The 24,153-nt window shown below is 41.5% G+C and overlaps 1 protein-coding gene across 8 annotated transcripts in view; it reads right to left on the reverse strand.

Annotated features, from left to right (window-relative positions):
• The window catches only part of FOXP1 (forkhead box P1), an 837,055-nt gene that overhangs the window by 189,372 nt on the left and 623,530 nt on the right, over window positions 1-24,153 (reverse strand). Inside the window, exon 1 of one of the 8 annotated variants that reach the window (XM_056524623.1) lies at window positions 3,918-4,015. The exons of the other annotated variants lie outside the window; for them this stretch is intronic. The gene's annotated coding sequence lies outside the window, so the exon portion shown is untranslated. Of the gene's footprint in view, window positions 1-3,917; window positions 4,016-24,153 lie in introns of those variants that run through there. 8 annotated transcript variants of the gene reach the window in all.

The following is a 24,153-nucleotide window of genomic DNA, read 5'->3' on the forward strand; positions in this document are numbered from 1 at the left end:
AAGTGCTCCTCCAAAAACTCAGATCTACTCCTACTCGAGTGTATGACACGTGTAGATACAACTAGTTAGACATCTCACAATATGTTTAGGGCTCTACTGGTCTTCTCTAACCAAGTGGCTGACTTTAAGGTTCTTCAAGAAACTAAGCTAATGAAGACATATTTTGGAGCTACAATGCAGGTTATAAGTTGTAAAGGATTTTTAGAAACAGAAAAGGATTTTTAGAAACAGAAGAGACTTTCAATTTTAGTCCATCTAAAACATGATGTGGTTATAGACATCTCCACTTCAAAGGGTTTCTGCGAAAACCACTTGCTTTATACCAATATTTGAAAGAAACACCCTACCATGAAACTAAACCTGGCAGAGTTCTGTCTTCTACATATGTTGGATTGGTTCCTACATAGACCACCAGAAGGTCTTTCAGCCAAGTCTTCTTGTACAGACCTGTAAATGTTTCACTGTAAATAATCAAGGTTCAACTGAAGAAGCGACATATGTGAACATATATTATTTAAAATGACTCTTGATGATACAGAAATCAAAACTCTTTTTGAAAGATGCATATAAACCGTTACGAGTCTCAAAAATACAATTTCATAATGAAGTTTCAGTACTATTGTAATCATAGTTACTAATCTCAGAAAAGACATTTGGAGATATTGTTTTCAAACAGAGAAATACTGGTGCAGTTGTCCATAGCAACCAATCATATTTCAGCATTCATTTTTAAGGGCCTTTCCAAAAATGAAAGCAGGAATTTTTTAAGTAGGTTTACATATAATAATGGACGTGCATAGAGCCTGTACAAGCACTGGCTTTCAGAATCATTTACTCTAGTCGGTCACATCCAACATTGATTGTTGAGCCCTACAGCAAAACATAAAATAAGGATACACTTTACCAGAAGCACATGGTATTCATGAGAACATCAGTATGTAAAACCATGCACAACATTTTTTGGCAACAGAGCTATCTCTCCTTATCCCCAACACGCATGCACATCTGTCTTGGGCAAATGTGTATTCTCAATGGGAAGAAAGCCATTGCCAGACTCCTCTATGCACATTAGGGTCGGCCTATCTTGCCACAATGGTCAAATGGCCAACTTTCTTCTAATGTCTAGGACCAGCTCAAGACACTCTACATCAAAAAACCATATCTTCTCTTGAAGGGCAACTGGCAGAAGCGTCACCCACACAAGCCTGCTGGCACTGCATTTTGGTGCAGGTGACAATGATAAAAATACTGTTTACCTTATTTTTTTTTTGTATTACCGATCTATTGCTAAAAATCTGTATATGTAAATGAGTCTCTTGGTGCACTTGGGGCGTTCCCTAACACCAAGATGCACTGATTCTTCTTCCTGGCCAGTCCATGATTCATGCCCCCTAATAAATATTTATACATTCTTTCTTCGGCATGTAGCTGACATGTGCCAAGATCCCACGCGTGTGCGGTGATAGTCAGGGCCAGCCGCATTGGAGATCTGTGAGTGCATGCGCAGGGTCTTGGCACATAAGAGCTATGTGCAGAAGAGTATGCATATTCATTAGGGGGCGTGAATTAGAGACTGACCGGAAAGAAAAACCAGTGCACCTCAGGGATAGGGAATGCTCTGAGTTCACCAAGAGAATAATTTACATATTAGGATTTTTAACATTATATCAGGAACGGTGGCACCCAGAAAAATTAAGTAGACACAATTTAGATCAGCATTAACCGCACTAACAGGAAGTACCAGTAGGTTACTGCGGGTGGCGCTGCTGTCAGTTTCCCTAGCTTTCCCCCATGTTGGAGAGTATAAGACATAACTAACATGATAACATAACGTAACACCATGGGGGCTTTTTCAATAAAAAGATGTAGGTCAAATAACAATTCCGGACTTATAAATCGTTTAGAATGTAATGCAGGAAATAAGGCCTTACAAATCTATCTATCTGATCTATCTACATGCACTACAGAGACCTATCTTAATGCAATATTTTATCAACAATCCTCAGTATTATTACTATACGGTACCCCGCTCCATTCTTTACATCGGAAGAGAAACATAAGCCAAAGGAGGGTGGATTCTTCTACACCCAACTTGCACTGGATCATTAACCCTTCCCCTCCCAAGTGACACTGCCTTGGCTTTCCTCCCCCTCATACATCCACACGACATCATCTACGCTTTCATGCCTCCAATACATAATCGGCTACACTCAGGAAATTATACAGCAATTATTCCAAGTCAGAAATAGCTACAATGTGAAATATTGTAAACCTAGGTAATTGAAACAGTAGACCTGCTAATCCGCGTAATACCACTGTGAGTATACAGCTTTAGTTTTTATGCTACATTACAGACACCGCATAACATAAAATAATTCTTTTTAATAATGTCCCCATTGTCTAGAAGTGACCAGAGAAGGTAAAGTAACTATTGTTGGGGCTCAATTCAAGGGAACCTATTTCTTCTTCCCCTACTGATAAATAACTTGATATTTCATATAGAAAATGAGACAAAGCCAAGGAGCCCTGGAAATGTGATGGGTCCGGTGGATGAAATAAAAGGATAAAAAAAGCAAAAAATAAATAAATAAATACTTTAATATACTATAGAAAAGCAACCCAGTGTTCTCGCAGTGCCCCACACCTACACTAACATCTGAGTAAAGACCTTCAGTCACTCTTTCCATTTTCACTATGCAATTACTCCTACTGTTAAACAAATTGTCCTTAAGGTACAGTAGCAAACACCAGGTTTATTTTCTGTAAAAACACCACCAGTTTCAAGCATTACAAAACTGCGACTTCAATTTTTTTTCTCTTCCTTCCTTCTGAGCTGTACTACACTTGAGGTGAACATAAGCTCTCAGTTTGATCCCTCTCTCACCATTGTGCAAAAGAAGCTTTAAATCTTCAGCATTTAAGTGCAGGAGAACATCAAATGAAAAAAAAAAAAAGAAAAAGAAAAGAAAAGAAAAGGAAAAAAATCAAGAATGCAGACACAACAACGGTAAAGCAGGCTAGCAGCTTACCAAAGATTATCAACCTGAAGATGGCCTGTAATAGATTTTATAAGGCACTGATTTCCCATAAGAACTAAACATTTTTATTCTGGCTTTTTTTTCCCCCTAAGGTGGCTGCATTAACTTGTCTTTTACATTCGGCTTCCACAACAAGCACAAAAGAAAAATAAATAAATAACTAAAAAGAAAAAAAAAAACTGGTTTGACTGGAAATAACTGTTAGATCATATGATGTATACACAATACAGCCTCTGTAAGAACATTTTTATTTGATGTTTATATGGCAGCAATAAAAACCCCACATAAATAAATATATGCATAAATATCTGAAAAATATTCCCACAATAAATCTCAAATATCTTGGGGAATTCTAAAAAAAATTCTAAAAAGCAAAAAATATTATATTTAATACTATTATTATTATTAATAATAATAATAATAATAATAATAATAATAATAATAGTAGTAATACTAATACAATAACAAAGATGAACCTTAAGAAAATGACATCACGATGATGGCCAGTCCTTAGAAGAGGTATAAAGTCAAGTAGCCATTCCTTGTCACATGTCGTAAGGCAATATTAATTTTTTTTTATTTTTTTTTTTATAAATGTATTTATTTATTTTCTGCTTCTTTTTTCTTTCTTCTGACTTAACCTCATGTGCTGCTTACGCTCGGCTGCTATAGCCCTAGTTAGAAGGGCTAAAAACACTACAGCATGGAAGCTGGGGATTTAACTTCCTTCACTGTGCTGTAGTCCTGAGGCAATAAGAATCTGTAGCACGAGGAAATCATGACCCCCCCCCCCTCCAACTCCTTACCCCACCCCAGTGCAGAAGACACACAAAAAGATACGGGAAAAAAGTAAAGTTTGAAGCTTTTTTGAAGACTTACTTATAAGAGAGTGGATAGCAGAGCTGCCAGTCTTTACAGTTCCTTTAAGAAGATTGCTGTCTCCTTGCAGTTGTGTTCTGTCTTTGGTTTGAGGGAAGCGGGGGTTGTAGAATGGTAAGAAGAAGAAAAAAATTGAATAAACAGGAAGAGCTAAGCAGCTCAATCTCACTTTAAAGTGAAAACACAGCGGAACATTGCCCTTTGTAGGCAACAAAAGGAGACGTGCCTCTTAACAGTAGCAACGTCTGCTTCTACTACATGACAAAGTAACCACAAGAATTCTTCCAGTGATTCTTGAAAAAAAAAAATGTTAAAAAAAATTCCCATTGGAACTTGCAGGTAATTCACAAGTCGTGGACCGCTACCACTAAAGAAACAGATTTAAAAAAAAATTGTAGTCTTTTTTTTTCTTCTAACCACAAGTCCCATCTGTAGGCACATACCAAACTAATTACATCTGTGGACTGGACCAACAAACAATAAAATACACTTTTTAACCCCCCCCCCCCCCCCCTTTCCTCTAGACAGCTAAATGAGCTCATTGTACAAAAAAGTCTATAACCCCCCCTCCCCTCCCTCTGATCCCCTGTTATGTGATGAAATACACACTACATACTGGGATCTGCTGAATACTCGCACTCATATCTTCCACCATGCTGGTTAAAATCATCTCTGTGATGAGCTGTCATTGTAATTTTTAACCTCTGCAGAGCCGGGCTTGGAAGTCGAAGCGGTGTCATAACTAGGTCATGGACTTAAAAAAAAAGTATAAGAGTTTGCCAGAAACGTGTTGGCACCTGCTGTAAAGCACTTGCAGGTGGTCTAGGGCAGTGTTTCCCAACCAGTGTGCCTCCAGCTGTTGCAAAACTACAACTACCAGCATGCCTGGACAGCCAACATCCTCAGGTCCTGCAACTAGGTATGCTAAAATATGTCTCTATTAGACATATAAAAAACATAAACATATATATGTATATACATATAGATAGATAAATAGATAGTGATAAAAATCAGAAAACATCCATATTAAAAAAGCGTAACCCCTGAGAAAAAGCTTAAAGGGGTACTCCGGAGGAACCAAAATGTTGTACAGATTTGTAAATTACTTCTATTTAAAAATCTTAATCCCTTCAGTAGTATCAGCTGCTGTATGCTCCAGAGGAAGTTATGCAGTTATTTTCTGTCTGACCACAGTGCTCTCTGCTACCACCTCTGTCCATGTCAGGAACTGACTGGAGCAGGAGAGGTTCGCTATGTGCATTTTCCCATGCTCTGGACAGTTCCTTACAGACAGAGGTGGCAGCAGAGAGCACTGTGGTCAGACTGGAAAGGACTACACAACTTTTTTTGGAGCATACAGCAGCTAATTACGGTGTCCATTTTAGGACATGTCAGTCATCAGCCGCAACTTTGTCCCATGTCAGGCGAAACAGCATCCCGTTCCCCCCTCGGACCATCTGCATCAGGCGTCAGCCACAACTCCCTCTTTCCTCCTCCGTCATCCGAAACTTCCTTATCCAAAACTCTGTCATCCCTCAGACAAAAAAAACTTCCTGTCGTAGCAGAGCCAAGTCAGTGTCGACTCAGCTCTTCTATACAGACTCTATAGAACATGTAGTGTCTGTAGTACACGTACAAGTTTCACAGTTTCGACTCTGCTATGCGGCAGGAAGTTGCGTCTGAGGGAGAATCGTCTGAGGCATGATGGCGTTTTGGATGAGGGAGTTTTGGATGAGGGAGGAGGGAGTTGTGGCTGAAGGATGACGGCAATTGGTGTGAGGGAGGAAGAGGGACGCTGTTTCGCCTGACGCAGGACGGAGTTACGGCTGACAACTGACTATGTCCTAAAATGGACACCACAGCTAACAAGTACTGGAAGGATTAAACTAGTGCCAGAAAGTTAAACAGATTTGTACATTATAAGCAGAAACTAAAAGTTCAATGTACGGCACTGCTGCTGATGACCACTAGGACTAGGGTGTTGGGACGTGTAGGAGTGTTCCCCGAAGATATGGTGGTGCTCTGACTTGAAAGGCGTATCACATAACTAGTGCAAGAAGAAAATGAAAAAAGTTGGCAGACTCACCAGAACTTCTTTTTCAGGGTTGCTTCTTTATTGTATACTCACTTATAAAACATTGTGCAAGGGGAGAGGAAGGATCACGGTGGGGGGCATTCACTGTCAGGCCCGACAGTGAATGCCCCCCACCGTGATCCTTCCTCTCCCCCTGCACAATGTTTTATAAGTGAGTATACAATAAAGAAGCAACCCTGAAAAAGAAGTTCTGGTGAGTCTGCCGACTTTTTTCATCTTCTTCTTGCACTATTTAAGCTTTGTACATTACTTCTATTTAAAAATTGTAATCCTTCCAGTACTTATCAGCTACTGTAAACTACAGGGGAAATTCTTTTCTTTTAAAATTTATTTTCTATCTGAGCACAGTGCTCTCTGCTGACACCTCTGTCCATGTCAGGAACTGTCCAGAGCAGGATAGGTTTGCTATGGGGATTTTCTCCTGCTCTGGACAGTTCCTGACATGGACAGAGGTGTCAGCAGAGAGCACTGTGCTCAGATAGAAAAATAAATTTAACTCCTTAACGAAGCAGGACGTATATTTACGCCCTGCGCCGGCTCCCGCAATCATATTGGGTCGGTCCTGGCGGCCATCAACAGCCGGGCCCTGCGGCTAATACCGGACATCACCGACTGTGGTGATGCCCGGTATTAACCCTTCAGACGCGGCAATCAACATTGACCGCCGCTTCCGAAGTGAAACCGAAAGCATCCCGGCAGCTCAGTCGGGCTGTTCGGGACCACCGCGGTGAAATTGCGGCGTCCCGGAGAGATTACAGGAGGATCCCTACCTGCCACAGCTTTTTCCTGTGTTTTGGCGGTTTGTTCTGGTATTTTTCCTGGTGTGTGGAAATAGCCAGTTTTGTCCCCTGTGGTAGTTTTCACACTGTCTTCAGGTACCACTCTGTGGGTCGGATGTGAGCACCCGGTCCACAGAGTGTAAGAGTGTAAGGAGATGAGGAGTGATGTACAGCATCACTACTCCCCTCCCCCGGCCTTATAGTATATAAGGGGGCATAGTGTACCCGTGTATACTATACAGGAGCTGGGAATCCTGTCACCAGACAGACAGGACTCCCTACTCCTATAGCCCCTTTGAGCAGTATACAGTATATACAGCTATCGTAGCTATATAGTGTATACAGAAGCCGATGTCCACTTAACTTCCTTGCTCCTGTCCCGGCTTGGTCCGTGTAGCTTCGCCTCCTAGTGATGACGTAATTACTGGGCGGAGCTACAGACAGGAGCCAAGTGTGAAGCTCTGTTCACATTGTCCATTTTGTATAATGTGAACAGACTCTTCTGGCAGTGTCTACCCAGACAGGGAGACTCCAGCTGTTGCCAAACTACAACTCCCACCATGACAAGACAGCCAAAGGCTCTCTGGGCATGCTGGAAGTTGTAGTTTTGCAACAATTGGAGGCTCCCTGTTTGGGGAGACATTGCAATATGGGTGCTCTACCCAGTGGACAGCGCCAAAAATTTTCTACATTTTTTGTGTTTTTTTTTTCTCGTACCAGATCCGTGTATGCAGAGGATTACGGCAGATTCGGAGGACTACTGTGGATAATCTGGATTTTTTTTCCTTCTAATAAAATGGTTAATGAGGGCTTGGGGGAGTGTTTTTTTAAAAATAAAATATTTTTTCCAATGTGTTTTTTTTTTTATAGAATTTTCAGGCTTAGTAGTGGAAGCCATCTTATTGACTGAATCCATTACTAAGCCAAGGCTTAGCGTTAGCCCCAAAAACAGATAGCGCTAACCTCCAATTATTACCCCGGTACCCACCACCACAAAGCCGGTACCAACAGGCCCGGAGCATCAAAAATGGCTCTCCTGGGCCTAGGCAGTAACAGGCTGGCGTTATTTAGGCTGGGGGGGCCAGTAACAATGGTCCTCGCCCACCCTGGCAACATCATGCCGTTGCTGCTTGGTTGGTATCTGGCTGAGAATAAAAATACGGGAAACCCGATGCGTTTATTTTTACATTTATTTATAAAAAAAAAATGCATAGGGTTCCCTGTCCTTTTATTCTCAGCCAGATAACAACCGAGCAGCAACAGCCTGACATTACCAGGGTGGGCAAGGACCACTGTTACTGGCTCTCCCCAGCCTAAATAATGCCAGCCTGTTACCGCATGGGCCCAGCAGCGCCATTTTTGATGCGGGCCTGTTGGTAACGGCTATTCCCGGCACCCCTGTGGCGGTGGGTACTAGGGTAATAATTGGGGTACAACGCTAGCTATTTTTGGGGCAAACACTAAGCCCCAGCTTAGTAATGGATTCCGTCTATTAGACAGCTTCCACTACTAAGCCTGAAAATTCAATTAAAAAAAAAAAGACGACACATTGGAAAAATTTTTAATAAAAAATAAACATTCCCCCACAGCCCTCGTTAACCATTTTATAAAAAGGAAAAAAAAATACAGTTCATCCGCAGTAGTCCTCCGACTCCGCCGTAATCCTCTGCATACACAGATCTGAAACGAGAAGAAAAAAAACCACAACATATTGTTTATTACATTTTTGGCGCTATCCGCTGGGGAGAGTGCCCATATTGCGATGTCTTCCTAAACAGGGAGCCTCCAATTGTTGCAAAACTACAACTCCCAGCATGGCCAGACAGCCTTTGGCTGTCTGGGCATGCTGGGAGTTCTAGTTTTGCAACAGCTGGAGTCTCCCTATCTGGGAAGACACTTCCAGAAGGGTCTGTTCACATTGTACCTTTTGTACACCCTTACCAGCCTTGTTCCCGTCTGTAGCTCTGCCCCCTAATGACATCATCACTAGGAGGCGGAGCTACACGGATGCAGCGGAGATTGGAGGGAAGTAAGCCGAATTACGTCTTCTGTATACATTATATGCAGCTATCTATAGATAGCTGTATATAGTGTATACCTCCCAAAGGGTTAACCTACACTGTCCAGGAGTTAACTCTTTCCTTGCTGGGCTGGCGCATAGCGCACAGCTCAGCAATGGGGGATAAGTGAGCCAGCAATGTGTATACTGTATACACATTGCAGGCTCACCGTATGTTCTTGCTGGGCAGTAGATATAGGACATATATCTACGGCTCAGCATCAGCTGTTCTCGACTCTGTAGTGGTGAGCACAGCTGAATCCCAAAATTCACATCAGGAGGATGGCAGCGGGTGTCAGGAGTGACACTAGCTGCGATATGTCCCTTACTGCAGGTACTACTGCTCCCAACATGGAGCACACTCTGCTCCATGGTGGGAGCTGTAGTACCTGCATTAAAGGGGTACTCCAGTGGAAACCTTTTTTCTTTTTTTTTTAATTAACTGGTGCCAGAAAGTTAAACAGATTTGTAAATTACTTCTATTAAAAAATCTTAATCCTTCCAGTACTTATTGGCTGCTGAATACTACAGAGGAAATTATTTTCTTTTTGGAACACAGTGCTCTCTGCTGAATCACGAGCACAGTGCTCTCTGCTGACATCTCTGTCCATTTTAGGAACTGTCCAGGGCAGCATATGTTTGCTATGGGAATTTTCTCCTAGTTTGGACAGTTCTTAAAATGGACAGAAATGTCAACAGACAGTAGTATTCAGCAGCTAATAAGTACTGGAAGGATTAAGATTTTTAATAGAAGTAATTTACAAATCTGTATAACGTTCTGGCACCAGTTGATTTAAAAAAAATAAAAAAAAGTTTTCCATCGGGGTACCCATTTAATAGACAGATCGTAGCGAGTGTCACTCCTGACACCTGCTGTGATCCTCCAGTATAACATATAGATGCGGCCGGCTGCTCTTCTATGGTCCCCTGCACTGCCGTATATATACACCTATTCATATTTCCCACAGAGAGTTGTGATTGGCTTGAACCATCTGGCCAATCACAGCTCTCTGTGGGAAATATGAATAGGTGTATATATACATTAGTGCAGGGGACCATAGAAGAGTGGCTGGCCGCATCTATAAATTATACAGGAGGATCACAACAGACCCGGGGAGATCTGTCAATTAGTACAGGTACTACTACTCCCATCATGGAAGTGTGTTCCATGCTGGGAGTAGTAGTACTACCTAAAAAATGTTAAAAAAAAAAAAAAAAAAGGGAAAAACACACACAAACACTACATTTTTATTATTGTTGGCTACATTTTTTGTGCCCTACCCGCCCACATAAATTTATCCCTGTTTACTGTATCCTTTTCATATTTTTTTTTTAATGGTACCCTACGAAATTTTACAAAAAAAGGTGTCTCCATCACTTTTCTGGATCGCTAAAGTCCAAAAAAGAATAAAAACCGCCTGCAAAAACGCCAAAGTTAAAATCCACATGGCGTTTCTCTTGGCGTTTTTTCACTCCCATTGACTTCTATGGGAGGAAAACGCCAAGATTTTCCCCAAAAAAAGTCTCAAAAAGTTTTTGGAAAACTGCCAAGGAGCCAAAAATAGCAGAAAAACGCCAAAAGGATTAAAAAAAAATGGCAAACTGAAAAACGCCAAGTAGATATGGCATTTTGCAGTTCCCTATTAACGCTAACATCTGGCAGCAGCGTTTTTTCACAAAAAAAAACAAAACGCCATGCTGCAGAATGGGCGTTTTTATTGGCGTTTTTGCCACAAAAAAAAACAAGTGGCTGATCTTATTGCCATTACATAAAAGTCGACAAATAAAATTGAACTAGTACAGAAAAGTTCCATCTGATAATCAAGAAAGACTGATGATCCTGAACAACCCCTTCAGAAAAACATAGCAGTTTTTTTTTCATGAGCCAAAGCAAAAAGTGGAAAGACTTCTTTCTGCTGGATACATATGATACTGTCAACTAAAACTCCTAATTAATTCTCTATGTCAGGTTTACCTAGTGATGGGAAAGCTTGGGAAAAAATGGAAAAACGGGGAAAAAAAAACAACCAATAGCAACCAATCATATTGCTTCTTTAATTTTCCAAGGTATAAAAATCAAAGCAATCATGTTGGAAAATTTGTCAACTTTTCCTCTACATAGGTTTTTATAAATCTCCCCCATTGTTTCTGTCCTCATTTACTAAGAGTGTTGTGTAGGTTTCTTTGTCGGTTTTAATTCGGTACAATTAATTTTCCACGGTATTTACTAAGGTTTCCCTACATTTTCCACTTTCCCTACACTTTGCTTTTTTTACACATCCTCTGATCTGTCTGGTTTTCCTAAGCTGAAATCCACCAGATTTTATGTTGAAACCTTAGTAAATATGTTGTTTTTTTGTGAAAATGTCGGGAACACGCCCCTTTCTGGAGACCACTCCCCTTTCCCAGAAGGCGCGCCCCTATTTCGAGTTTTCTTAGCAAAATGGAGAGTTAGTCGGGTTTTTTCAATTTGGGTGCAAATTCTGGCGCACATTCTGGCGCAGACAGAATTTCTGGCGCAATGTGACAGAATCTGGCGCACAACCCGACAAAACATGTCAGGTTTGCAATAGTAAATGAGGGCCTTTATCTCAGACAGATATTTGACATTTATCTATCTGATTCCTATTCCTATCTTCCCCATCACAGATAATGTTTGTCCCACCACAGTTAATGGCACTCCCATCACAAATAATGTTTTCTCCCACCAAAACTACTATTCTCCCTCATCACAGCTAATGTTCTCCCCCATCACAACTACTATTCTCCCTCATCACAGATAATGTTCTCCCCCATCACAACTACTATTCTTTCCCATCACAGATAATGTTCTTTTGCACCACAGCTAATGTTCTCCCCTATCACAGATAATGTTCTCCCCTATCACAGATAATGTTCTCCCCATCACAGATAATGTTCTCCCCATCACAGATAATGTTCTACCCATCACAGATAATGTTCTACCCATCACAGATAATGTTCTCCCTTAACACAGATAATGTTCTCCCACCTCACAGATAATGTTCTCCCCTATCACAGATAATGTTCTCCCCCATAGCAGATAATGTTCTCCCCATCGCAGATAATGTTCTCCCCATCACAGATAATGTTTTCTCCCACCACAGCTAATGTTCTCCCCAACCACAGATAATGTTCTCTCATATGTTTTTCCCCATCACAACTACTATTCTCCCTAATCACAGATAATGTTCTCCCCAACCAAAGATAATGTTCTCCCCAACCACAGATAATGTTCTCCCATATCACAGCTAATGTTCTCCCCCATCACAGCTAATGTTCTCCCCATCACAGATTATTCCCCATCACAGATAATGTTCTCCCCCACCACAAATAAGAGTTCGCCTAGGAGTCTGGCTCACTAGTAAATTGGTTTCCTCCTCTCAGGAAAATGGTGAGAACCACTTCCATTTAATAAAAAACAAATAAAAAATAAAAAATTCATGGCTACCCAGTGGTTTTTAATTACATTTTAAATGATAACATTTATTTTCCCTCCCAATGTGCATAACCTTATATTTACCAATTTTAGGCTGGCTTTACAATGCCTTAAAGGACAACTGCAGCGAAATATACACTTATCCCCTATCTACAAGATAGGGGATAAGTGTTTGATCGCGGGGGGTCCGACCGCTGGGACCCCCCGAGATCTCCTTAACGGGGCGCCGCCATTAGCGCTCATAGTGAGTGCTAAGGTGCGTAGCATCCACCTAGAGGTCGACGGTGACGCCCCGTCTCCTCCCCGTCCCCATACAGTTCTATGGGGGAGCCGGGGAGGCACGCACACTGCCTCCCCGCCTCTCCCATAGAGATGCATGGAGGAGGCGTGCCGGCCGCAACGTCATGCTGCGGCAGGCACGCCCCCTGCACGGGAGAGCCACGGCACAGCCTCGGCCCTGTACAGGAGATCGTGGGGGTCCCAGTGGTCGGACCCCCCGCAATCAAACAATTATCCCCTATCTTGTAGATAGGGGATAAGTGTATATTGCGCTGCAGATGTCCTTTAAGGGGTCCCTTGTAGGTATACATTGGCATCCTTTCAAAAAAGGATGCTGAGAAATACTATGGCATATCGCAGCAAGGTGCATTCACCTTAATGGGCAGAACTTAGTCAGCTAATGACTACTTAACTACACTAACTTTTCCACAGCAAAAGTTCATTTAGCTGACTCAAAATCAGGCCCTGACTGTGTAATGACCACTAAAAGTGAATGGGTCGGCTGCAATACGCCTCAGTATACAGTATGTTGGCATACGTTGGCATCTTTTTTTTTTTTTTGACAGGATGCCAATGTATACCTATGATGGACTTTTACTGTAAGTGCAGGGTTAATTTGCCCAAGCCTACAACTTTACCTTACCCAGATCCAGTTGTAAGCGAATACTGTCCTCTTTTGTGTGGATTACGTAACATAGTTTAGTATCATCTGAAAGTATTGATACATTACTGTGCAATCCCTCTGCAAGGCTATTATTAAATATATTAAAGAGAATGGGGCTCAATGCTTGCCCCCACAATACCCAAATATTAACAGTCAGCCAATCAGACTATATAGCATTAATAACTAACTTTGTTTTCTATCATTGTTATTTACCCACATAAATTTTACCCTCAGCCCAAGCATTCTCATTTTATGTACTTTTGGAAAACCAAATACTTGACATCCACGAACTCACCCTGGTCCAATGTAGAACTTACTTTCTCAAAGAAACTAATTAGATCAGTTATGCTAAGATGGAGTTATACAATTATCTGCATATATACTATTGCATTGCTTAGAACACCTTTGTACATTTTACAGGGTTAAATGTAGGCTCTCTTCTTTATAAACTGGTAGCTGAGTACCTGGTGTTGCCTAATCTTCCTACTTAAACTTTGTGGGAGAGGAAATAAAACAATTACACTCTTGTCCTCATATCCCATCCTTTGCACTAGCTATTCTCTGCTCCTGCCTGTCAGGCAGTTAAATCATACTTTACCATGAAGTTAGTTCAACGGCAGGATGTTTTAAACTCTTGGGCAATCTCTGCAGCTTGAGAGTAATGTGATCAGGAATTGCACCAGAAGTCCCACAGACATGTATGGGATTTCAAAGAAAAGCCCCACCCTTCCATATGGGGGGGGGGGGGGGGTTTAATTTAACTCTTCTATATTTTTACTTTAGGAAAATATAAGTAACACATGTAATAAGTTTCATCAAAATATCTCCAGACAGAATGTTATGCTGAAACATACATAGATACGTTGCGATATATAAGCAGGTATTTCATGATAAGGAATTTTACGTTTTAGTTTTTTTTATTAAATGCATCACAAAATTAGTTGGGACCCCCTCATGCCTTGGTATGCTTCTATTTGATATGAATGGCAGATGGAGATCAGTCATGGCATAAACCACTGACAGCTGAAGTGAATAGCGCTGATTATCTCTTAACAATGACACCTGTCAAGGGGTGGGATATATTAGGCAGCAAGTGAACAGTCAGTTCTCAAAATTGATGTGTTGGAAGCAGCAAAAAATGACAAGTGCAAGGATCTGAGCATCTCTGACAAGGGCCATACCGTGATGGCTACACAACTGTATCAGAACATTTCCAAAATGAAAGGTCTTGTGAGATGTCAGGTATACCGTAGTTAGTACTTACCAAAAAATGGACCAAGGAAGGACAACTGGTCAACCTGCAAAAGGGTCATGAGTGCCCGAGGCTCTTTAATGCCCATGAAGAATGAAGTTTAGCCAATTTGTAAGCCGGTTACTGCTGACTATAACAGGACCATGGAGTAGTGGAAGAAGGAGGCCTGTTTTCATGAATCACATCATGTGGACAGCCTGGTGCATGTGTGTTGCTACCCCGTGGAAGAGACGGTACCAGGATGCACTATGGGAAAAAGGCAAGTGGGTGCAGGCAGTGTGATATTTTGGCCAATTTTTAGTTGTGAAACCTTGGTACTTGGCATTCATGTGAATGTTATTTTGACATTGTCACAACAATGGTGACAGTGGCCTCATTCAGCAGGATATTCTGCACTGCCACTCTGCAAAATTGATGGTTTGGGAACATGATAAAGAATTTGAGGATGTTTACCTGGCCTCCAAAATCCCCAGGATGTGCTGGAAAAACAAGTCACATTCATAGACACCCCACTTCACACCCCATTTCAGTGTTTCCCAACCAAGGCACCACCAGCTGTTGCAAAACTACAACTCCCAGCATGCCCGGACAGCCGAAGGCTGTCCGGGCATACTGGGAGTTGTAGTTTTGTAACAGCTGGAGGCACCTGGTTGGGAAACGCTGACTTAGACTAATAAACATGTTCATACACCTTAGACTAAAGTCAGCCGAACCTGCCACCTTTGTGGTTTTGGGTGACTATCTAAGGCAGTGGTCTCAAAACTGTGGCCCTCCAGATATTGAAAACTACAAATCCCAGCACAGCCGTTGGCTGTCCAGACATGCAGGGAGTGTAGTTTTGCAACTGGATATCTACATTTTGGAGACCATTGGATTAGGTGTATTAGGACCTCCTGTCCATTTGCCAACAGATTATGTCAGTAGAGAAATGGATGGGACGTGTTTTCACGATTTTCACTGCCCGAGCTTACCCTTCCCATAGAGAACACATGAAAGTTTGGTCATGCCAAAAGTTCATGTATATAGGGAGGTCGGGAGAGATAACTGTTGACAAAACAAACATTTGTTGACAATTATTGACATGTATGCCTACCTTTCTGATGCTAAAGGCTTGGTGGCAGGAATCCCGCAGAGTCTATGTCTCACCAGTCAGAGATGTTTTTGCGGCACAAGTGAAATCATATAAGGCAGGTCGTTTTAATGTAGATGTATGCATGAGGCTGGGTTCACACCAGGTTTTGTTCTTACGGTTCCGTATACGGCTGGGGGGACGGGGGGGAATCGCCGCGCCCGCACTCAGCCGTATTCGAGGACCGTATTTAATGCATGTCTATGAGCCGACCGGAGTGAACCGCAGCCTCCGGTCGGCTGTGTTTTCGGGCGTATGCGGTTTCCCGACCGCAGGCAAAAACGTGGTCGACCGCCTTTTTGCCTACGGTCGGGAAACCGCATACGCCCGAAAACGCAGCCGACCGGAGGCTGCGGTTCACTCCGGTCGGCTCATAGACATGCATTAAATATGGTTCCCGAATATGGCTGAGTGCGGGCGCCACGTTCCCCCCCCCCCACCCCCCAGCCGTATACAGAACCGTAAGTACAAAACGTGGTGTGAACCCAGCCTTAGCGTTTAGTATGCAGTTAGCATGCTCCAGTGGTAAACAGCCACTGGACAGAATGAACATGTATTACACACACACACACCACAATTATTTCTAATATTTCGGTACGAACAAAAGATCTGACTGAACACAAAACCAAATCTGAATTCCATCTCGTCTCACATAATACATTTAAATAACACCGAGCAAATTAACATAATCTGTAACCATACCGTCATACCACCACAACACAGCGTGCAAGATAATAGAATATGTGTAAAAACAAAGTGACTAAACCTCAAGCACATCGTTCTAACATACCACAAAATAAGAAAAAATACATATATAAAGGTGTTGCAAGACGACGGCGAATATTGCCCCACAAAAAACATTTATACACTAAACTGAGAACATATTAACGGCCGCGTGAGGAAATGTAGATACAAATATGGTAACTTGTCAAAAGTGGCTCAGTCTAAACTGCACTAGGAACATTATAAGGTAAACCAAAATGCACAGCTGGAAAATGGGGCATAAGCTGTGAAGACGTGCAATTCCGTCTTCTGGTTTCTTTATTTTTTATCTATTTACATCTGTAGTTGTCTGTAGTGCTGGCCTAGGACTCAGGACATGGTATTCAAAATGAACATGTCACTAGATTTGCAGATTAAAAACCACCATGATCCCAGAATCTTGTACTTGAAGGGGGGACTCTTTAACATCATGGCTCCGCCTGTGTGACTCTCGGCCGGGACCCGCGGCTAATACAGGACATCACCGATCGCGGTGATGCCCTGTATTATCCCTTCAGAGGTGGCGATCAAAACTGACTGCCGCGTCTGAAGGGAAAGTGACACTAACCCGACTGCACCGGGAGGGACCTTACCTGCCTCCTCGGTGTCTGCTCCGTGCCGGGTTTGTCATCATGTCGTCGCACACGCCGTCCCGTCATCCAATAGGAGCGGCATGCGTAGCGACATGATGGCGGTGACGAGCAGCGAGGATACCTGGCAGCAGGGACGCTCCAGGGACACCCCGGGGACGCGGCGACAGCGATGGAGGGCAACATCCAGGGCAGCGGTGACGAGCAGTGACGGGTCCGGGGTGGCGGGGACATGTGAGTATTACCTCCAAAACCAGTGGTCTTCAACCTGCGGACCTGCAGATGTTGCAAAACTACAACTCCTGGCATGCCCGGACAGCCAATGGCTGCAACATTGCAACATCTGAAGGTCCGCTGGTTGAAGATCACTGTCCTATACTTTACATTGTATTCTAGATTTTCGTCCTTTAAAATTGGGTGCATCTTATATGCCGGAGCGTCCTATATGGAGAAAAATACGGTAAGCTCTTTTGCTTGGTTTTCCTAAATTACTCTACCATAAGCATCTTTCACACATATTTATGTCATAGACTATGGGATGGGAGTGGTTTACAGCATTCACAATTGGTGACAGGTTATCTTTAAAATGGTACTCCAGTGGAAAACTTTTTTTTTTAAATCAACTGGTGCCAGAAACTTAAACAGATTTGTAAATTACTTCTATTAAAAAATCTTAATCCTTCCAATACTTATAAGCTGAATACTACAGAGAAAATTATTTTCTTTTTGGAACACAGTGCTCTCTGCTGACATCATGACCACAGTGCTCTCTGCTGACATCTCTGTCCATTTTTAGAACTGTCCAGAGTAGGAGAAAATCCCCATAGCAAACATATGCTGTTCTGGACAGTTCCTAAAATGGACAGAGATGTCAGCAGAGAGCACTGTGGTCATGATGTCCGCAGAGAGCACTGTGTAACAAAAAGAAAATAATTTCCTCTGTAGTATTCAGCAGCTGATAAGTACTGGAAGGATTAAGATTTTTTAATAGAAGTAAATTAAAGATCTGTTTAACTTTCTGGCATCAGTTGATTAAAAAAAAAAAAAAAAAAGTTTTCCACCGGAGTACCCCTTTAACCCCTTCTTGATCTTTGATGTATATGTATAGAGCAAGCACAGGAGCTGATCGCAAGTTGGTGGTTTATATGGCAAAAAATAAGTGAGATAGATTAGCGGCCCCAACATCTAAAGCATTGGACAGGAGTGGGGGGTGCTCAGAGGTTACCATGGCTGGTCTGTCCTCTTATTACTTCTATACAGACCAGTAAACTGCAATACATTAGTTTTGCTGTGTATCTAGTGATCATGCCCCCTAGTTGTCAAAAACCTAGTGGGGTTGAATGGGTTATCCAGGAAAAACAGAGCTAATTTCTTTGAAAAAAACTGTTCCCAATCTGTCTCCTGGTTGGGTGTGGTTCTGTAGCTCAGTTCCATTGAAGTGAATAGAGCCAAGTTGTAATACCACACACAACCAACAACAAAATCTTTTGAAAGAAATTACCTCTGTTTTTCTATTCCTGGATAACACCTTTAGGTAAAAAAAAAAAAAAGTTAAATTAAAGTTTTAACCATATTGACTTTAAAGAAAAAAGGAAAATCAAAAATTAAAAGTAAAAAAAAGAACTAAACATTTCTCCATTTACAATATGAAAAAATTAGTATTGCTGCATCTATTAATGTCAAAACTATAAAAAATATAATATTATTTATCTTGCCATAAAAAGAAAAAATGCGAAAAGCTGTTTTTTTGGACACTTGGGGGAAGATTTATCAAAACCTGTCCAAAGGAAAAAATTGTTCAGTTGCCCAGAGCAACCAATCAGATCGCTCCTTTCATTTTTCAGAGGCCTTTTCAAAACTGAAAGAATCGATCTGATTGGTTGCTATGGGCAACTCAGCAATTTTTCCTCTAGACAGGTTTTGATAAATCTCACCCTTGCTGTTTTAAGGGTACTCCACTGCAAAACATTTTCTTTTAAATCAACTGGTGCCAGAAAGTTAAACAGATTTGTAAATGACCTCTATTAAAAAATGTCAATCCTTTCAGTACTTATCAGCTGCTATATACTACAGAGGAAGTTATTTTCTTTTTTAATTTCCTTTCTGTCTGACAACATGCTCTCTGCTGACACCTCTGTCCAGTTTAGGAATTGTCCAGAGTAGGAGCAAATCCCCATAGCAAACTTCTCTTGCTCTGGACAGTTCCTGACACAGACAGAGGTGTCAGCAGAGAGCATGTTATCAGACAGAAAGGTAATTCAAAAGGAAAAAAAACTTCCTCTGTAGTATACATCATCAAAAAAGTACTGGAAAGATTGGGATTTTTTTAATAGAAGTAAATTACAAATCTGTTAACTTTCTGGCACCAGTTGATTTAAAAGAAATTTTTTTTCCAGTGGAGTACCCCTTTAAAAAAAAAAACTATCAAAAAGTTGAATGTCCCTCAAAGTGGTAACAAAAAAAACAAAAAAATACACAACAAGATAATAAGCTCCCACTCAGGCCCATTGTGAAAAATAAAAACAGAGGTGTCAGAATAAGAAAAGTCAAAGTTATTTTGCTTTAAAAGTTTTTGTTTTTTTAGTATAACATACTAAACACTGTGTAAATTTACAATACAACTAAAATTATATATATAGTAAATTTGAGTAGCCGTATTAGTCCAGTGATGCAGATGCAAGTCATAAAATGTTGCAGTATCTTGTAATACCTTTTTTATTGGACTAACAGCATTTTGTAGAGACAAGCTTTCGGGATTCCTCCCTTTATCAAGTCCAGAAAGGAATCCCAAAAGCTTGTCTCTACAAAATGCTGTTAGTCCAATAAAAAAGGTATTACAGGATACTGCAACATTTTATGATTTGTATATATATATATATATATATATATATATATATATATATATATATATATATATATCTAACCCTCAAAAAATCTTCAATACATTATATGGTACAATTAATGGTACCATCAAAAAGTCAACTTGTGTCCCACAAACAAACAAGTCATTAAACAGCCAACATTTTTTTTTTTTTTTGCTTTTAGAAAGCAAGGATGAAAAAAAATAAAATGAAGACACCAAAAATTGCCGGAGCAGGAAGGGGTTAAATGGCTATTACTTGCAGCTGTGATGTATTTTTAGCTCTGAAGAGGTTAAATTATTCATAATTCACCAGGAGCCCATCTAGCTATGACTACAGATGAGTAAATTGGCTCCTCTAATTCATCAGGGTTCGGGCTGCTGTCATGTGGGTGACATAGAACAGATATGTAAAACAAACACAAACTATTTTTAACATTGCATCGAGGCGTGTGAAAAGGGTAAACAGCCTGGCAGCCATATTTAATTTATGCATAATGGGGATATCATCCAATTTGGTGAAGGTAGTCAGAGGGCTGGTGGGGAGGGGGGCATGGTGGTTCCTGTCAGTGGGTACTAACCGCTATAGAAGCTGTCAGGGGATGTTTACATAGGCCCCATTTTTCCCTTCTTCATTGAAGGGATTTTTTTTTTTTTTTTTACAAGAATTCATCTTCTTTTGATCTTACATTCAAAGCAACAGAAGCTTGATAGACATGCAAGTCTTAAAGCAAATCCAGACGCTGTAGATAAACCCACAGTGTATGACAGGCAGGAGCATCTAAAGCTTATATAAATGACTAGAACAGCATGTCGTCTGAGTATTACAATAGCAGAAATCAAGAGACATATTAGGTAGAACTGATCAGCCACAAAAAACAGTTCAAAAAGGCAGATCGTACAAACAGATGACTGGGGTAGAAGGGGGGGCGAATCCATTACACACAGACATCAGCTTGTTTCTAAAGCATCATGAATTTTATCCCAAGAGCCAGAGGCTGTAAACATTCAGGACAGATGATTTATGTGGGACCTGCTTAGACAGGGAAAAAAATGGTATATATATAATTATATATATATATATATATATATACACACACACACAATTTATAATAATGGGTAATGCCTATTTTTTTTTATTTAGAAGTCTCCCTAAATGTTTCTTAGGCTGGGTCCACACTACGTTTTGTCTTATACGGGAGCGCATACGGCAGGAGGGAGCTAAAACCTCGCGCTCCCGTATGTCACCGTATGCGCTCCCGTATGCCATTCACTTCAATGAGCCGACCGGAGTGAAACGTTCGGTCCGGTCGGCTCATATTTGCGCCGTATGCGCTTTTACAACCGGACCTAAAACTGTGGTCAACCACGGTTTTAGGTCCGGTTGTAAAAGCGCATACGGCGCAAAAATGAGCCGACCGGACCGAACGTTTAACTCCGGTCGGCTCATTGAAGTGAATGGCATACGGGAGCGCATACGGTGACATACGGGAGCGCGAGGTTTTAGCTCCCTCCTGCCGTATGCGCTCCCGTATGGGACAAAACGTAGTGTGGACCCAGCCTTACTAGATTATGCTGCTGAAACCCCTAGGTTTAATGTAGAGTATTCATGAAAATGTGGTGCCACCCTTGGGGGAATTAAGTAATACACGGTGCTTAAAATCAATGGCCGCTCTGTGTAATGTACAGAAATGGTAGCTTCAGAGTGAGAGATGCGCTCTCTACCAGAAGTCTATCACCCTACTGATATAGCTCTGGATTAAATGGACATCTGCAGCGTGATTAACACTTATCCATATCCACAGGATAGGGGATAAGTGTTTGATTGCGGGGGGTCCGACTGCTGGGACCCCCTGTGATCTCCTGTACTGGGCCGCAGCTGTCCCGTGCAGGGGGCGTGCCAGCCGCAGCATTCGCAGTGTTCGTGCCTCCCCTTCTCCTGTACACCTGAAAGCAGATAAAAAAGGAGAGTTCACTTAGTATTTGCATTGTGTGTCTGTGTGTGCCACACTAAGCATGGACAACAGAAAGAGGAGAAGAGAACGGTCTGAGGACTTGTAACCTTGAGATTGTTGATATTTTTCCACAATTTTGGTTCTCAAGTCCATCACCAGAGTTCTAGATTTGCCTTTGTCCACAGTGCGCAACATTATTAAAGGCGTCAAAGGTGATGAAAGGTGTCAACACAGGATAGTTTGGATGGTGGATAAGCAGCCCCAAACAAGTTCCAAAGATATTCAAGCTGTCCTGCATGCTCAGGGAGCATCAGTTTCAGCGCGAACTCTCTGTCGATATTTAAGTGAAATGAAACGGTATGGTAGGAGACCCAGGAGGATCCCACTGCTGCCACAGAGACATAAAAAAGCAAGACTACATTTTGCCAAAATGGACTTGAGTAAGCCAAATATTGCTTTTTTGGTAAAGCACATCAATCTACCGTTTACCGAAAAATGGAATGAGGCCTACAAAGAAAAGGACACAGTACCTACAGTGAAATATGGTGGAGGTTCAATTATGTTTTGGTGCTGTTTTGCTGCCTCTGGTACTGGGTGCCTTGAATGTGTGCAAGGCATCATGAAATCTGAGGATTACCAACGGATTTTGGGTCACACTGCACAGCCCAGTGTCAGAAAGCTGGGTTAGCATCTGAGATCTTGGGTCTTCCAGCAGGAAAATGACCCCAAGCATATGTCAAAAAGCACCCAGAAATGGATGGCAGCAAAGCGCTGGAGAGTTCTGAAGTGGCCAGCAAGAGTCCAGATCTAAATCTTATTGAGCACCTGTGGAGAGATCTTAAAATTGCTGTTGGGAAAAGGCACCCTTCCAATAAGAGAGACCTTTAGCAGTTTGCAAAGGAAGAGTGGTCCAACATTCCGGCTGAGAGGTGTAAGAAGCTTATTGATGGTTATAGGAAGCGACTGATTTCAGTTATTTTTCTATAGGGTGTGCAACCGGGTGCCAATAATTTTGTCCAGCCCATTTTTGGAGTTTGGTGTGACATTATGTCCAATTTGCTTTTTTCCCTCCCTTTTTTTTTTGTTTAGTTCCAATACACACAAAGGGAATAGCCAAACATGTGTTACTGCAATCCTTTTCTGTGAGAAATACTTAATTTTCTAGACAAATTTCAGGGGTACCAATATTTATGGCCATGACTGTGTGTGTGTATATATATATATATATATATATATATATATATATATATATATATGTAATGTCCCAATGGGCTATAAAAGAAACGTGGTGCTCAGGACACTGTAATCTCCCTTCCTTTACCTGATTATGAAGGGAACAGAATTGTCATTAATGTTGGTGGAAGATGATCAGAACACATGTGTAACATAGATAAAAATGTAAGGTGGTTAAGAGGCAGGTAAAGGCTGGGATGCACCATTAGGCTATCCAACTGAATGGAAATTACCAGATGTCAGCATTTCATAACTCACCCCAACAAGCCCCAACATAAAGCTGGTCTATAATTTCCTCCAGCCCAGCAGTGAATCAGTTACATGGACTGGCATGAAGGCAGGTTGTATAATTACTGCTTGGAGGACATTTTTCCACCATAAAGGAAGTTAGCATCACTCTCTCAGATAATTGTTTTTAATAAATCACACATAGGAAAACATATACTACTTTCTTGGCTGGGAACACAGCTTATTTATTTACTGCATTCCTGTAACATTGCACATGGCCAGCTGGTGAGACTCGTAGGATCTTTTATGACACGTTGCAAGGAAAGTCTTCACTTAGAACTTGTGAGCCTGGAACAGGGCCAAATAATCATTTTTGATGGCCCTTCGAATGTCTGAGAAGTTCAAGAATAGGTCAAGAAACATAACCATCTCCAGCTAGCTGTAGGCTGACCATAGAAGTAGGACTCTTGAACGTAGGTCCTTACTTGGCGTCTTCTGTTTTGCCACACTTCAGATTAAGTTTCTCTTCTGACAATTGCTTAAAGGGGTATTCCAGGATTTTTTTTATTTGACTATGCTACAGGGGCTGTAAAGTTAGTGTAGTTCATAATATAGTGTCTGTACCTGTGTGTGACGGTTTTCTCACAATTCTTCTGTGATTTTCACCCCAATATTTATTTTTAACAGCATACAAAATGACTGTTCTCAGATTTTTCCCAGGTTGCAACCTGACTCACTAGTCAGTTGATGACAGGGAGCCTGTTTGCTTCAATGGGTGGAGCGATAGCTTGGTGGGAGAGAGATCAATCTGCAACTAATGCAACAGCTGTAGGCACCCTGATTGAAAACCACAGGTCAAACAGGAAATACCAGTTCACAAAAAGCTAGACACAG

This window comes from Hyla sarda, chromosome 6 (genome assembly GCF_029499605.1).
Source record: "Hyla sarda isolate aHylSar1 chromosome 6, aHylSar1.hap1, whole genome shotgun sequence".
Classification (NCBI taxonomy): Eukaryota; Metazoa; Chordata; class Amphibia; order Anura; family Hylidae; genus Hyla; species Hyla sarda.